The following is an 18,310-nucleotide window of genomic DNA, read 5'->3' as shown; positions in this document are numbered from 1 at the left end:
CATTTTTTTCTGTTTTCGGACAACAGTAAAATGTATTTCTAATTAAATAAATTATATATGTTACAGTTCAAGTTGATTATCCAGTTGGAGTTGACTATTCCTAGTTCGAGACAACTCAAACGGCTGGTTTCAGTAAAAGTTGATTATAAATATAAAATGAAGATTTTTATTCAACATTTACTAGTAAAAGTAGACTCCAACTAGTTAAAGTATACTCTTCCCAATGTTATTTAGTAAAAGTTGATTGAGATATTCGTGGTTGAAAACTGGTCATTTTCATTGAAACATAATACCTTTTCGAACGGTTTTTTGCGAATACCTTAAGAACTGTGCATCTAACCAAAAAACTATATTAAACATTTTTATAGGTTATAAAAAAGCCAAGAAACACTTGCCTTCATAAATCTTCTAGTTATAATAGAAACCGAGATATGGTAGGTGAAAATAGTTTGTTTTTTGGTACATTCTCAAATTGGTGTATTCAACTTGAAATAACAGAGAAACGGTCAATTTTAGATGTGTAATGCTACTAATATATTTTGTAATGCTTGAAAAGACCTTTAAAATGAGCTATATTAAATGTCGATTACACTAAAACTAAGCGAGATATGCTGCAAACAAAATTGATAACTAATGTATTTTAAGAAAAAATGAGAAGTAATTTTAACCCCCATCCACCAAAATGTAAATGCATGGTATTACTTCTACAATACCTTTTATTATAGTGTTATTTCTATGTTCAACAGTTGGACGGGTTTAAAATGAATGGTTTTTGAAAATAAGAGATCAAATTATAAAGCGCATTTTTAAATTTTCTTAAAAATCTTCTTTTTTCTCCATGTAACTTGAAAATGATAAGAGATACAGTAGTGAAAAATAAAAAGGAAATTTTTATCTGAAAAAGCCCTACATTTTTGTGTGGTATCTTTTTTTTTCGTATCTCTTATCTTTTTCGAGTTACATGGAGAAAAAAGGAAGATTTTTAAGAAAATTTAAAAATGAGCTCTATAAGTTGATCTTATTTTTTTTTCAAAAACCATTCATTTTAATCTAGCCCAACTTTTTGAACATAGAAATAACACTATGGGCCATTCCACGAACATACGCCTGTTTTGGATTACTTCGACAACGAATATTTTACTGTGCAACATATGAAGTACAAAAGTAAATGGCGCTAATAATTATTCCAATAAACAACAATGTAATTTGCAACTTACTTTCGTTCTTCTTATTTTCCACAGTAAAATATTCGTTGTCCAAGTAATCCAAAACAGGCGTATGTTCGTGGAATAGGGTATTAGGTCTGGATCCCGCGTATGAAAAAAAAGTTTATTAATAGAAAGCTGAAAATTTGTTAATAGCTTAAGGGTGTCTTGTCGGACAAACTTTGATATATGGGAACTCTGGAACAGGGGAAGTTTTAATTGTGGAACAGGTTAAAATTTTGGAACGGTCAGACCACGAAAACGGCACATGTATTTTGTCCGACAGAACATACTTAACCTCTCCGAACAGAGATCAAACTCTCATGCAAAAATCAGACTGCTTTTTATCACCAAATGGGCGTTTTAATGAGTGGAACATGTAGAATATGTCAAATGACAGGAGTTATGACAGGTGATAAATAGCAGTCTGATTTTTGCATGAGAGTTAAATCTCTGTTCGGAGAGTTTAAGTCTATTCAGTCGGACAAAATAAATGTGCCGTTTTCGTGGTCTGACATTCCAAATTTTTAACCTGTTCCACAATTAAAACTGCCGCTGTTCCAGTGTTCCCATATATCAAAGTTTATCCAACTAGACACCCTTAAGCTATTAACAAATTTTCAGCTTGCTGTTAATCAACTTTTTTTTCATACGCGGGATCCAGACTTATTATAATAAAAAGTATTGTAAAAGGAAAACGATGTATTTAAATTAGGATGGATGAGAGTTTAAATATACTTCTCATTTCTTCTTAAAATACATTAGTCAGTAACTTTTTTGCAAAATATCTCGCTTAGTTTGCATGTAATCGACAATATTAGTATTGCTCATTTTAAAGATCTTTTCAAGCACTGCAAAAGTTATTAGTATCATTATACACCTAGAATCGACAGTTTCTCTGTTATTTTAAGTTGAATACACCGATTTGAGCATGCATCAAAAAAAGAAACTCTTCTTACCTACCATATCCCTCTTTGTATTTTAACTAGAAGATTTATGAAGGAACGAATCTATTCGTTTTTTTTATAACCTACAGAAATATTTTATATAGTTTTTTTGTTAGATGCATAGTTTTTAAGGTATTCGCAAAAATCCGTCCGAAAAGGTGAATTTTTCAATGAAAATGGCCAATTTTCAACCACGAATAACTCAAAAAGTATTGAGTTTTCAAAAAATAATCATAGAACAGTTTTTGCTTAAAATTGGGTTCTCTAGCCTTTTCTGTGGCTATTTTAACCAAAAAATTTTTCACCCTCAAGAAGGGGTGGGAACCACCCCCAAGATAAAAGCGCACATTGGCATAGAGTAGGCTTTGTTTCTTGAGCTATTCCCTACTTACTGTGAAAATATCGAGTAAATCGATGTAGTAGGATGGAATTCGGAGCCAAATACCCTCATTGACTGCCCTAGTATTACCAGGCAAAAATGGAGATGGGGGGATATGCTGCAAGAATAAAAGATGACAGATGGACAAAAAATTTGCTTCAGTGGAGACCACTGGCAGACAAGCGAAGCCGAGGAAGAACCCCAATGGGATGGACCAACGACCTCAGAAGAATTGTGACCAATTGGATAGCAGAGGCGCTGAAGAGAAGATGGAAATATCTGGAGAAGACATATGTTCAACAATGGACAAACCAGGGCGGATTGATGATGATATTTCCACAAGTAGGTTGAATTCGCCGGGTGTAATAAATTTCCATATAGTCCAGAGAAATAAGATTTTTTTCGTGACACATCCCTCTCCAGGCCGAAACCAAATTTTTTGATTAGTACGGACATCTATATTAATAACCTCTATGTTTCCTGCAGCCGACATTGATGATATACATAGTTATAAACAAATGAAGACCAAAAACCGGTAAATTTTCGCTTTTTTCGTCTATGACTAAAAAGTGAAGCATTCTAAACAAGGAGAATAAGAATAAATCATATAAAAAACTTCAATATGGCTTTCGCTGAATATGTCTATCTTTATTTGTTTCTTAGAAAATTGCAAAATAAGTCATAAATTTTGAGATTTTATAAATGTTCATAACTTATGTCAAAATTAAGTTAGAACCTTCTTATTACAAGGAATGCTGAAACTTCTTGTGCTTAAATTATATTTTAAATTTCGAAGCAATTGGTCAAATAGTTTAAAAGGTATTTAATTTGTTTATCCCAAATTCATTTTTTTGCAACACTATAAGTCAGAAAATTATGAGGTTACAGTAATACTTCGGACAGTTTATGAAAGAAGAACATTTATACTATTAACTTAATTAAAAAAAGTCACAAAGTAATTTTAAACAGTATAAAATTATTTTGCAAAAACATGTCGATATTTAGCTTACTTATAAAAAATTAGAATAACTTTTTAACCCTTACCACTAGAAAAATTATGTTTTCATATTTAGAGAGACTAAATTTTTATACACATTTAGAAAGAAAAACAATTGTCCTAGGACAATTAGGGACGAAGTTAGTCCCCCCCCCTTTTTTAATTCACACGTTCTTGCAAAATAATTTTGCAATATTTAGAATTATTTTTTGTCATTTTTTTTTAAATTAGAATAATAGTGTAAATCTCCTTTCATAAACTATTCAAAGTATTACTGTAACTGATCATTTTCTGACTTATAGTGTTGCAAAAAAATTAATATAAGATAAACAAATTAAATAACTTTTAAACTATTTTACCAATTGCTTTGAAATTTAGGGTATGATTTAAGCACCGTCTCAGCATTCCGTGCAATAAAAAGGTTTAAGCTCATTTTTATACAAGTTATGAATATTTATAAAAACTCAAAATTTATGATTTATTTTGCAATTTTCTAAGCAACCAATAAAGATAGTCATATTCAGCGAACGCCATATTGAAGTTTTTTATACGATTTATGAGTTTATTACTCTCAAGTTTGTTTAAAATGCTTAACTTTTTGCTAATACATGAAAAAAGCGAAAACTTACCGTTTTTGATCTTCATTTGTTTATAACTATGTATATCATCAAAATCGGCTGCAGGAAACATATAGGTTATTATTACAGATGTCCATTTGTCCATTCTACTCAAAAAATTTGGTTTCGACCTGGAGAGGGTTGTGTCACCAACAGGATATGTTTTTTCCTTATTTCTCTGAACTAATAGAATTTTCGTGAAATCTGGTTTTCAAATAAACATTTTTAGCGTTAGTATTATAGGCCTGGATCCCGCGTATCAAAAGAAGTTGATTAATAGCAAGCTGAAAATTTGTTAATAGCTTAACGGTGTATAGTCGGACACACTTTAATGTATGGGAACACTGGAATAGGGGAAGTTTAAATTATGGAACAGATTAAAAATTTGGAATGTCATACTGTATTACGAAAACGTCCCATGTATTTTGTCGGACAGAACTTCCAATTGATTTGTTACCCTTCCATTAAACTCATCATTCTCTTCGCCTTATCCCTATGCAGGGTCGTCTTCCCTAATTGCATTTCTCCACACAATTCTATTTTGGGTCATATCAATGTTAATCCCCTTTACCAACATGTCCTGCCTTATGGACTCCCTCAGGTCTTCTTTGGTTTTCCTCTCCTACTCCATCCAGGAATCTGCACTTCAGCTATTCTTCGTATTGGGTGAATAACGTCTCGACGTTGAACATGACCAAACCATCTTAACCTATGCTCTCTCATTTTGGCATCAATTGGTGCCACACCTAGACTTCCCCTAATATACTCATTTCTAATTTTATCCTTCTTTGTCACTCCACTCATCCATTAAGCATTCTCATTTCCGCCACCTGCATTCGTTGTTCCTCTTTCTTTTTCACTGCCCAACATTCAGTTCCGTGCATCATAGCCGGTCTTACGGCTGTTTAATAGAATTTTCCCTTCAGCTTCATTGGAATTTTTCTGTCACACAACACACCACTCGCTTCTTTCCACTTCATCCATCCAGCAATAATTCTACTGCATGCATCTCCATCTATTTCTCCATTACTCTGTAATACCGATCCTAGATACTTAAAACTATTGCTTTTCACAATCATTTCACCGTCCAAAGATACCATTTTATTTGTAGTAACTCCATCTTTAAATGAACATTCCAAATACTCTGTTTTTGTCCTACTAAGTTTTAAACCTTTTTCCTCCAGATCTTGTCTCCACTGTTCCAGTTTTTGTTACAAGTCTCTTTCACTATTTCCTATTAACACTACATCATCAGCATACATTAGGCACCATGGAATACTACCCTGTAGTTTCGCTGGTATCTGGTGAGAATAAATAAGGACTAAGCACCGATCCTTGGTGCAATCCTACTTTCACCTGAAATTGATCAGTCTCTCCCACACCTGTCCTAACACTAGTCGTTACTCCCTCATACATATCTCTCACAATCTTTATATATTCGCCAGGAACTCCTTTATTATTGAGTGCCCACCACAGAATCTCTCGAGGAACTCTATCATATGCTTTCTCAAGATCAATGAATACCATATGAGCGTTGGTCTCTTTATTCCTGTATTTTTCCATCAGTTGCCTTACAATGAAAATTGCATCTGTTGTTGATCTGCCCTGTATAATGCCAAATTGATTATCGAATATTTCGGTTTCTTCACGTATCCGTCTATCGATTACCCTCTCCCATATTTTCATGGTGTGGCTAAGTAGTTTTATAGCCCTGTAGTTTGTGCATTGTTGTATGTATCCCTTGTTTTTGTAGACAGGTACTAATATACTGCTTCTCCATTCGTCTGGCATTTGTCCAACTTCTATAATTCTATTAAATAGGCCTGCTAGCCAACTTATTCCTGTCTCTCCCAATGCTCTCCATACTTCCCCAGGAATATCATCTGGTCCGACCGCTTTTTCTTTCTTTATTTTTTGAAGCGCTTGAGCCACTTCCTCGTTTGTTATTCTGGTAACCATTACTGTTACTGTCTCCGTTAACTCCACAGGCTGTCTGTCAAATTCTTCATTTAATAAACTGTCAAAATACTTTCTCCATCTCTTTTTGACATCCTTTTCGTGAATTAGTATTTTATTATTTTCATCTCGGATACATCTAATATGATTAAAATCTCTTGCTTCCTTTGCACTCTGTTTGGCTATTTTATATATCTTTGCTTCGCCTTCCCTGGTATCAAGTTGATCGTATAGGTTTGAATACGCTTCTGCTTTAGCTTTTGCTACTGCTACTTTCGCTTCCTTTTTGGCAACCATATAGTTTTGAAGATCTATGTCCGATCTGGTTTCTTGCCACTTTTTATATAATTTTCCCTTCTCTTTTATTTTTCCTTGTACTTCATTTGACCACCACCAAGTCTCTTTATCCTCAATCTTCTTTCCTGACGTTTTCCCAAGTATTTCAATAGGCGTCTCTCTAATAATATTGGCCGTTTTTCTCCAAATTGTGTTAGGGCTTCCTTTCATGTTCCAACATATTTTTTCTACTATTCTTTCCCTGAATAGACCTTCCATCGTTTAGCATACACCACTTGATTTTTTGTGATCCTCTCCGATATTTTTGTTTAGTTTCGCTTTTTACTTCGATGTCTAGAACAAGCAGCTTATGTTGTTGGCTTACTGTCTCACTAACTATTACCTTGCAGTCCTTGCATTCACGTATGTCTTCTTTCCTTATCATGAAGTAGTCTATTTGGGATTGATGTTGTCCACTTTTTTAGGTAATAAGTTGAGTTTCTCTCTTTTTAAAGAATGTGTTAACAATCGCCATATCCAATGCTGTTGCTAATTCTAGCATGTCATCTCCAGCTTCATTTCTAGTTCCAAAACCTAATCCCCCATGTATTGTTTCATATCCTGTCTTGACTTGGCCCACATGTGCATTGACTAATGTCTATGCCATTAAATAAAAAAAATCGATTTGAAGTTCTGTCCAACAAAATGCATGGGACGTTTTCGTAGTCTGACGTTCCAAATTTTTAACCTGTTCCACAATTAAAACTTCCCCTATTCCAGTGTTCCAGTACATCAACGTTTGTCCGACTAGACACCGTTAAGCTATTAACAAATTTTCAATTTGCTATTGATCAACTTTTTTTGGTACGCGGGATCCAGGCCTATTAGTTTGGTCGCATATATTATTATGTTGCAAAAATTCATCCGTCAATAACATTCTAAAATAATCAATAGGCCTTTCACCAGGAAGAGGAACTAGCATAGCAATTTTTAGCGTATTTTTGTTTTAATTCGACAATTATATGCAGTCTCGAAGAACCCCGTATCAGACTAATCGTACTGATCTATTAATAGTGTGATATATATTCGTGGTCAGAATATATGTTTCATTTTCCGTGAAAGGTGTCAGCTATTTCGAAACGAAACATTTTTAGATTAGACTGAGAGTGAGAGGTCGACGCAGGTCATATTCTACGTTTAACTTTAACCTATGTACTCTCTGAAAAAGATGCTACCGTTCGTCTGAAAATGAATTAGTTTTCAGTCGTGGACAAATTTTCATGTAATTAAGTCAGTTGGGCAAGAAAAGTTGTGCTATAATTTTCTAAATAGTGCTATTTTCTTTTAAATTATATCGGTGATGTTAATTTAATTAGTAAGTTCCAATAATAATATGTTTTCTGTCCTAATGTTTAATAAACCCTAATAATATACAGTCTAGATTAAAATCTAACAAATATCCTAAGATATCTTTTTAGATTTTCCTAAATTGTGTTTTACCCGACAGTTAAATTTTAAAAGTCTTCTATAATGCCTTTGCTATTATTTCATACGATCATTTCTTTTTAAGGTTAAAGCATATAGTTCAGAACTATTCTATTTCATAATTATGCTAATACTAGTTTACTTATAGTCCAGGGAAAAAGTTTCTCTTAGGAGATCTGAATAGCCAGGTATTTGACGAGTTTTTCATTAATACATACCTATAGTAATCAAGCCTATACGTTTTCTGCAGAAATTTTGCCGTGATTTTTTAATTATTAATAATTAAGTTGCGAAAAATGCGATTTTTATACTTAAATGTAAACATGTTATCTGATAAGACATAGAAAAACCTTCAAAACCTTTGTTGTAATCATGTAACATCATCATCATGACATCTACAATCCTAGCGGAGTGATTGCCGCCCTCTTTGGGCTCTTCCAATTCATTTGTGGCGGGGAATGAATTCGCACTAACATTTTGGTTTTACAATTGGTTGTGGGACTTGGCATCTTCTACAATTTTTCTCCATTCGTTCCAATTTTTGTTTATGGTTATCCATTCTCTCCCATCTTCTTAAGGTCCTCGACTATCTGGTTTTGGATCTCCCTTGTGGTCTGCTTAATACAGGTTTTAAATTGGTAATTTTTTGATAACGGCTTCTGGATTTCTTCTTTCTATACGTCCCATCCATCTGAGTCTCTGTGTCTTGATAAATCTCACGATATCTTCTCATTTCAAAAGTTCTCTTACTTCGAGGATCATCAGTTTTCTAAATTCATTATTACCTACATAAGTTTAGTGCGCCTGCTATCCTCCGAATTATTTTTCTCTCTAGGATTCTCAATCTTTCTTCATCTTTCTGTGTCAGACACATTAATTCAGCAGCAAGTGTGATTACTGATCTAATTGCTGCTTTGTAAATTTTCAATTTATCATTCTGCATCTTCTTATCTTTGAGAGAATTGTTGTATTTCCAGTAGGTTGTGTTTCCTGCCTGGATTCCTTTATTGATTACTATGCTTCTATCATTAGTTCCATTAAATGAGACCCCAAGATATTTAAAGTGTTCTACCTTTTCAAACTCTTATTCACCAATATTAAAACTTGTCACAATAACTGAATTTTTTCTTGAGAGCATATTAAGTATGATTTATCTTTTGATTTCTGTTTTCTTTTGATTTATTGATTTATGCCAAAGTTCTTTTTGATGCTTTTTTACACATTTCGCAAATTCTTTCTTTAAACTGTTAGGTGTCTGCTTATCAATGCTATGTGGTCAGCATACGCCACAGGTTGGGACGTCGTTGACAGAATTGTACCTTTTGTTTTTGTAGCTCTTATTGTTCCTTTTATAGCGACATTAAACAGTGACGTTGATAGAGAGTCGCCTTGTCGTAATCCAGTTGCTACTTCTATAGTTTTGGTGACTCCGTCTCTCCGTCATATGTTATTATTTCTGCAGTCGATCCTTCCATTGTTATTTCCGTAAGTTTTATATAAGAGAGTAACTTTCTGTTTTCTGCTTCATCGTCTAATATGAGATTACTAACACAAGAATTTTACTAACTTGTAAAGGTTGTATTACAGATCGAATATACATATACAGTGCTAGTCCGTTCCCCCCCTCGTATCTTTTGGACTGTAATTCTTGTAATAGTGAAATTTGGAGGGAGAAAATAAACGGACGTAAGCTTCTTAACTAGTCATAACAGGTGACGTAATAGTGACAGATGACTTTACAGCGCCACTGTGAACTGTGACCGATAATTTTAAATTGGACCTTATAGCAAGTGATACCTCGTTTGAAAGGTATTAATAATACCTATTCAGTCATACTAATTTTGTTTGAGTTTAATTTTAGTTAAAAGTAAGTAAGTTTAATTGTAGAGTAAAATTGTAGTTTCGCATTTAACACGTTGACGGACAGAACCTATATAGACGTCTAATTTCCATTGATGGAATGTGACACAACGTCTATAGACGTTGCTTTTTCCCTATTCTACTATGCAAAACACATACAGTGCGTTCATAAAGTAACGCATAAATTCGTTATTTCGTAAACTGGCGACTTCAAGGAAAAATCCCGAAAGAGGTTGATTTTTATTTTTAAATTGTGATTTTTTGGCATATATTTCATACTAGTGACGTCATCCATCTTGACGTGATGACGTAGTCGATGATTTTTTTAAATCAGAATAGGGGTCATGTGATAGCTCATTTGATAGAGTATTAACTTCTCTATTCAGTAATATAAACATGGCTATCATTTTTATACAGACTGACCAAAAAGACATTTTTTTTAATTAGATTAATTGACAAAAAAGGATAAATGTTTGTTATTTTAATTCTAAATACATTTTACTGCTGACAGAAAACAGCAAAAATTTTTATTTGACAAATGAACATTGATTTTCGCTTAAACGAAGTGTTCAAACTGACAAGAGACAGGTGAGTGGCAGCTTTAACATTGAATTTAAGAGAAAAACATTATTTATTTGTCAAATAAACATTTTTTCTTGTTTTCTGACAACAGCAAAGCGTATTTTAAATGAAATAAATAACACACATTCTTCTATTTGTCTCAATTATTTTAAATAATTTTTTTTTGTCGCGCTGTATAAATAATTATGTTAAGGTTTATATTACTGAATAGATAATTGAATACCCTTTCAAATGGGCTATCACATGACCCCTATTCTCATTTAAAAAATAATCGATTACGTCATCACGCTCAGATGGATGACGTCACTAGTATATGATATATATGCCAAAAAATTGTAATATAAAATAAAAATCGACCTGTTTCGGGATTTTTCCTTAGAGTTTCCAGTTTACGAAATAATGAATTTATGCGTTACTTTATGGACGCTCTGTATAGTGTCACAACACTTGCTTATACATTTGACGGACTGACCGTCAACGTGTTAATTAATAAAAATTAAAACTTATATCTATCGTTACTTGTCAAAAAGGTTGACGTTGAGAGAACTGAAAAACGTAAACTTTTTTGACAAAAAAAACATAGGCGGACATTTTAATTTTTATTAATTAAATGCGAAACTACAATAATACAGTATGTCCATGTAAGTAGTATCCATATGGAAAACTTTTTATTATTAATTTTACGAGAAAAAGTTTTTCTTTATAAAAAGCTCTGCATGGTCCAAAACGTAAGATTCAATCATCAAATGTTAAATTTTTTGAATATTAAACGAGGTATGTCAAAAAGTTTGAATTTCACTCAAGAGTAAAGTAGCTTTATTTTTCACAATATTGAAAATTGCTATTATGAAAAGTTGTTTTGAATTAAAAACTATATTCTAATATGCAATTACATCCTTCTAATTGATTTTTTTTTTGAAAAATTATGGATAACATATTAATTTCTCTTATTTCAATTCTGATAACTCTTTTATTATTAATTTTACGAAAAAAAGTTCTGTATGGTCTAAAACCTAAAATACAACCATCTCATATCAAATTATATCAATTTTATACGAGGTATGTCAAAAAAGATAAATTTAGATCAAAAGTAAAGTACCTTTATAGTTCAGAATATTTCAATTAGATGAATGTAATTACATACTGAAACATAGTTTTTAATTTTAAATACCATTTCATAATAAGAATTTTCGATATTGTGAAAAATAAAGGCTCTTGAGCGAAATTAAATATTTTTTGACATACCTCGTATAAAATTAATAAAATTTGACATAAGATGGTTGTATTTTAGGTTTTAGACCATACAGAACTTTTTATTAAGTATCACTTTGTACCGTAAAATTAATAATAAAAGAGTTATCAGAATTGAAATAACTGAAAATAATGTTAGTTATCCATAATTCAAAAAAAAAAAAAAATTAATTAGAAGGATGTAATTGCATATTAGAACATAGTTTTTAATTCCAAACAACTTTTCATAATAGCAATTTTCAATATTGTGAAAAATAAAGCTACTTTACTCTTGAGTGAAATTCAAACTTTTTGACACACCTCGTATAATATTCATAAAATTTGATATTTAATGGTTGAATCTTATGTTTTGGACCATGCAGAGCTTTTTATGAAGAAAAACTTTTTCTAGTAAAATTAATAATAAAAAAGTTCATTCATCAAAAAAGGTCAAGTTCAAGTAAAAAATACATACTGTATATTTATGTAATTTATTCATTAAAATCAAAATCAACGTAAACCCCAAAAAATAGTATGACTGAATAGGTATTTTGAATACCTTTCAAACGAGGTATCACTTGCCATAAGGCACAATTTAAAATTATCGGTCACAGTGGCGCTGTAAAGTCATCTGTCACTATTATGTCACCTGTTATGACTAGTTAAGAAGCTTACGTCCCTTTATTTTCTCCCTCCAAATTTCACTATTATAAGTATAACCGTTCAAAAGATACGAGGGGGAACAGACTTTTGACTAGCACTGTATATAGGGCTTTTCGTCGATTGTCATTTATTTCGAGCTTCTGTCATGTGTCACATAATATTAATATATCTACGTCATATTCTTCGGTTTGTATCATTGGTAATACCAATAACGTACGACGTAGATATCATAGAGTTATATATTAGCATAGAGAGAGTGTCATTCAGAGCGAAGTGACGACACCATCTTTTTTATTTGGATTAGTGCTGTTTCACTCTTACGCATAGTAAAGCTGCTACAGTTGTCCTCCTCTTCCGTGCCTATATTCACACTGAATGTCATCATAGATTTTCGATACAATGTGTTAGAAAGAGATGCAGCAAACCAGTCCATGAGATCTTGTCGTTAGGAAGCGCGGAAGGTAGGCTCCCTCTATGTTAATATATACCTCTATGGTAGATATATTAATATTATGTGACACATGACAGAAGCTCGAAACAAATGACTGTGAATGAAAAGCCCTATTATCTACTGCCATTATTTTTCTGATAGAGGTGATGTCAACTCAAGTGATTTGAGTGAGACAGACTAATGGAAGAATTAATTATGTTTCTAAGCAAAAAAAGGAATAATTTGTTAAAATTGTATTTCTTAATCGATTGTCGAGTTATAAATATCATTTTTAATTATCTCTCTCTAGTTTCAACCCCCCTTGTAGATTGAAGGCTTATGCGTTTCTTGACCAAAATGGTAAATCGCTGACTGGCTCGGTCAGCCAATTTTTAATAATTATTCAGTGTAGTTTTTCCCAAAAATACATGGTAGAATATAAAGTATTTATGTTATCGGACAAAATAGTTATACCTCGTAAGTCATAATCATAGTTTTTTACTTAAAAATCTTTTCGTTTGAATGCATCCTATACAATAATAGTCCAGAAAGCCAGTGCGCATCCGCTAGTAAAAATATTCTGATTCGGATTTTTTGCACAATCTTACTCAAAAAGGACTCCTTTTAACAAATTTGTATGTTGCCAGGACCAAAAGGTGGTCAAAAATTTTTCAAACGTTTTTTTTTGTTTTTTTCCTAAAATTATTTTTTTTGCATGGAAAAAAGTCTTTTTTAGGTTTTTTGGATCATTCCAAACAGAAAAGGTCCTTAGTGACTTTCGTCTAAAAACGATAGTTTTTGACATATACAGTGCTAGTCAAAAGTCCGTACCCCCCCTCGTATCTTTTGAACGGTTATACCAATAAGAGTGAAATTTGGAGGGAGGAAATAAACAGACGTAGGCTTCTTAACTAGTTATGACAGGTGACGTAATAGTGACAGATGACTTTACAGCGCCACTGTGACAGATAATTTTAAATGGGACCTTATAGCAAGTGACACCTCGTTTGAAAGGTATTGCAAATACCTATTCAGTCATACTAATTTTGTTTAAGTTTAAGCTAATTTTGATGAATAAATGAAATAAATATAAAATTGTAGCTTTGCATTTAATTAATAAAAATTCAAAATTCCGTCTATGAATACTTGTCAAAAAGGTTGACGTTGACGTAAAAACTACTAGAGAATTGAAAAACGTCAACTCTTTTGACAAAAAACCCATAGGCGGACATTTGAATTTTTATTAATTAAATGCGAAACTACAATATTATATTTATTTAATTTATTCACCAAAATCAAAATCAACTTAAACCCAAAAAAATTAGTATGACTGAATAAAAATTTTGAATACCTTTCAAACGAGGTATCACTTGCCATAAGGTCCCATTTAAAATTATCGGTCACAGTGGCTCTGTAACGTCATCTGTCACTATTACGTCACCTGTCATGACTAGTTAAGAAGCTTACGTCCGTTTATTTCCTCCCTCCAAATTTCACTATTATAGGTATAACCGTTCAATAGATACGAGGGGGGGTACGGACTTTTGACTAACACTGTATAAGTGATTAAAAATTGAAAAATTGCGAAATCGGCCATTTTTAACCCTCAAAAACTATGTGAAAAACTGAAAATTCGAATGTTGCAAAGGTAGGTAGATATTCTTTAAACATCGATTGATGAAATCCCGAAGAGTTTTTTGCAATACAATATTCAAAACTCCTTTGTTTTTTAATTGCTAGTCAAGCGTGCGCGACACTATTTTCCACCGACAGTATGGTGCAAATGAAAGGAATAAATTCGTTATTTCGTAAACCGGCGACGGAAAAATCCCGAAACAAGTCGATTTTTATTTTTAAGTTATGATATTGTGGCATATATGGTATACTAGTGACGTCATCCGTCTGGGCGTGATGACGTAATCGATGGTTTTTTAAATGATAATAGGGGTCGTGTGGTAGCTCATTTGAAAGGTTCTTCAATTTTCTATTCACTAATGTAAACATTTACATAATTAAAAGACTAAGTTTTCACTCTAATGGCATATAACATATCCCACCAGAATGAAAACAATGGGAACCTTCTCTGGTTCCCATTGTTTTCATTCTGGTGGGATATGTTATATGCCATTAGAGTGAAAACTTAGTCTTTTGCTAGCAGTTGCCGCTAGGGCATCTATGTCATTTCGTTCGTTGCAATTCGGGACTGCACGCTGGGGTTTGTTTTGGTTGGATCAGGGAGAGCAGCATATGTGCCTCCTGATGAGAGACTAATAAGTTTCGAAACCGGTAGAGGTGCTTGCAGCACTCTCTGATTGGACTGGAATATGGTTCGGCTGTATTTTCGTTTTGCAACGAAATTGAAAATGGTTATTCATTTTTGATTTACATAATTATTTATACAGGGTGTCCTTCTACTTCTTATTTTGTCAAATAATTTAATTTAATAAAAATTTTTTGGACACCCTTTATAAATAATTATGTAAATGTTTATATTACTGAATAGAGAATTGAAAAACCTTTCAAATGAGCTAGCACACGACCCCTATTCTCATTTAAAAAAATCATCGATTACGTCATCACGTCCAGATGGATCACGTCAGTAGTACCTATACAATATATGCCACAATATCATAACTTAAAAATAAATATCGACCTGTTTCGAGATTTTTCCTTAAAGTCGCCGGTTTACGAAATAACGAATTTATTCCTTCCATTTGCACCATACTGGCATGGTGGTGGAAAATAGTGTCGCGCACGCTTGATTAGCCATTAAAAAACAAAAAAGTTTTGAATATTGTATTCCAAAAAACTCTTCGGGATTTCATCAATCGATGTTTAAAGAATATCTACCTACCTCGGTAACATTCAAATTTTCAGTTTTTCACATAGTTTTTGAGGGTTAAAAATGGCAATTTTTCAATTTTTAATCGCTTATCTGTCAAAAACTATAATTTTTAGAGAAAAGTCACTGAAGACCTTTTCTGTTTGGAATGATCCAAAAAACCCAAAAAAACTTTTTTCCACGCAAAAAAAATAATTTTAGGAAAAAAACAAAAAAAAAACGTTTAAACAATTTTTGACCACCTTTTGGTCCTGGCAAGATGCAAATTTGTTAAAAGGAGTCCTTTTTGAGTAAGATTGTGCAAAAAATCCGAATCAGAATATTTTTCCTAGCGGATGCGCAGTGGCTTTCTGGACTATAACCGAATATTTTTATTGTTGGTGATGAACAATATAAAGTTATTACTGGTTGGTAACCTAATAACCAACTAATTGTACTTTACTTCCTACCCCAAATTTTTTATAATTCAAAAAATGCTTTATAATGGGCATCATACTGCGTATTAAAAAATAACTAAAAATTCCAGTTTCGAGAAATCGTTATTTTGAAAGTAAAATATTTTTACTACTCAAAGATAGATGTCGCCACAGGATCTGATTCAAACAGTAATGTGGGAGAGATTCCATTTCACTGGATTCAAAAATACTGTAGGGAGTTAAATAACTTTCATAACAAACAAATATTTTTAGTCAATTAAATAAAACTTGCTGAGACATTTTGTTTGTACGAATATTGGGTATGGATTTCTCTATTTCTCTCACATTTAACTGTTCCTTTTGGTAGGCGGACAGTTTGTTCTGAAACTGAAATTCACATTATAGGGGAGGAAACGAAACATTACACTTAGGAATTTTGTACAGTAAGATGAATCGTAATGCAACTTTTTGCATCCGAATGAAAAGAGTGTCAGGAAAGTTTGTGAACTAAATTGATTTCTGGCAGATGAAAATTTCCATAAGAAAAATGCATTCAAAGTGCATCTCGAAGAGATGGAAAATGCAAAATTTATAACCCACGAAATACTGACGGAAATGAGTTCAATTTTTATACTCGGGGGTTTTGGAGGTCGTTGAACACGAATTTCATCTCCCCGATAGACTCCAAGGTACCTGGTGTCCAGGGTGGAACTCGTCGCCTGGAGTTTTATGTTATACCTAATTATTCAAAATCGGTCGATAACTATTATTCGGGGATTTTGGTGGTCGCTGAGCACCAACTTCATAACGGCAATAATCTCCGAGGTGCCTAGTGCCCAGGGTGTAACTCGCCGACTGGTGTTTATGGTTATAATCATTCAAAATCAGTGCATAACCATTACTCGGGGGGTTTTGGTGATCGGTGAGCACGAATTTTATGACGGCGATGGTGTCCGTGGTACCTAGTGCCCATGGTGGAACTCGTCACCTGGAGTTTTATGTTATAATCTTAAAATCAGTCAATAACCATTAATTGGGTGTTTTGGTGGTTGCTTAGCACGAATTCCATGACCGCGCGATGGTCTCCGATTTACCTGGTGCCCATGTTGGAACTCGTCGCCTGGAGTTTTATGTTATAATCATTCAAAATCAGTCAATAATCATTACTCGGGGGTTTGTGTGACGATGAATATAAATTTTTTATTAGTAAACAATGTACCTCAGAGACCATCGTTGTCATGAAATTCGTGCTCAGCGACCAGAAAAACCCCCCTAGTAATGGTTATTGACTGATTTATAATGATTATAACATAAACCTCCAGGCGATGACTTCCACCCTGGGCATCAGGTACCTTGGAGACCATAGTCGTCATGAAATTCGTGCTCAACGACCCCCAAAACCCCCGAGTAATGTTAATTGACTAATTTTGAATGATTATAACAGAAAACTCCAGGCGACGAGTTCCATCATAGGCATCAGGTACCCCGGAGACCATCACCGTTATGGAATTCGTGCTCAGCGACCTCCAAAACCCACCGAGTAATGGTTTTTGACTGATTTTGATTATAAAAAAAAACTCCTGGCGACGAGTTCCACTCTGGGCACCAAGTACCTTGGAGTCCATCGCCGAGATAAAATTCGTGTTCGACGACCTCCAAAACCACTGAGTATAAAAATTGAACTCATTTCCGGCAGTATTTCCTGAGTTATAAATTTTTCATTTTCCATCTCTTCAAGATACACTTTGAATGCATTTTTCATATGGAAATTTTCATCTGCCGGAGATCAATTTAGTTCACAAACTTTTCTGACACTCTCCTGAATCGAATGCAAAAAGTTGCATGACGATTTATCTTACTGCATGAAATTCCTAGGTTTTTAGGCTTTTTAGTGCTTCGTTACGTGTTCACCTTAATCAGTTTCAACATTCAACAGGATCAATTTTGTACCTCTTTGCTTTGCACGTTTGAAATAAGTACTTAAATAAATAAATAAGAAATAAATTCTTACAGCTGGAGAAATTTATGCCTTTAAGTTTTAATCCCTGCCAATTTCTTATTTCTTTTCTCATTTTTCATAAATAAAGGGTATCGCTCTCAATAATAAGTAGTGAGTACTTTAGAAAATTGGGGCCAATTTTTATCTAAACTAACGGCATCCGGGATATCATTTATTGTGTGAAAAAGAATTCCATGCGGCTAAGGCTGACTACTAACAGTCTTTCCGTAAGTATGTAAATTTCCGATGGGTCCCCGCTTAGTTCGTGTAGGTGCATGGATGCTTGTAAATTTCGAATAAGTTTCCATTATAATCCAATCATGGCTGATGAACTTCCAGCGTTTTACCTATTTGTTATAGAAACAATAAGTACTTGATAATATTATGAAAATACCATTACAACAATGATTTTTTCTTCTAATTAGA

The 18,310-nt window shown here is 33.2% G+C and overlaps 1 protein-coding gene across 2 annotated transcripts in view; it reads left to right on the top strand.

The window, feature by feature from the left end:
• LOC126885168 (uncharacterized) overlaps positions 1-18,310 on the top strand; it is a 910,187-nt gene that overhangs the window by 15,118 nt on the left and 876,759 nt on the right. The window contains exon 1 of one of the 2 annotated variants that reach the window (XM_050651591.1): positions 7,624-7,752. The exons of the other annotated variant lie outside the window; for it this stretch is intronic. The gene's annotated coding sequence lies outside the window, so the exon portion shown is untranslated. Of the gene's footprint in view, positions 1-7,623; positions 7,753-18,310 lie in introns of those variants that run through there. 2 annotated transcript variants of the gene reach the window in all.

Source organism: Diabrotica virgifera, chromosome 5 (assembly GCF_917563875.1).
Source record: "Diabrotica virgifera virgifera chromosome 5, PGI_DIABVI_V3a".
NCBI classification, from domain to species: domain Eukaryota; kingdom Metazoa; phylum Arthropoda; class Insecta; order Coleoptera; family Chrysomelidae; genus Diabrotica; species Diabrotica virgifera.
Note: the sequence above shows the minus strand (reverse complement) of the source record. Positions and strands in the feature narration are given on the sequence as shown.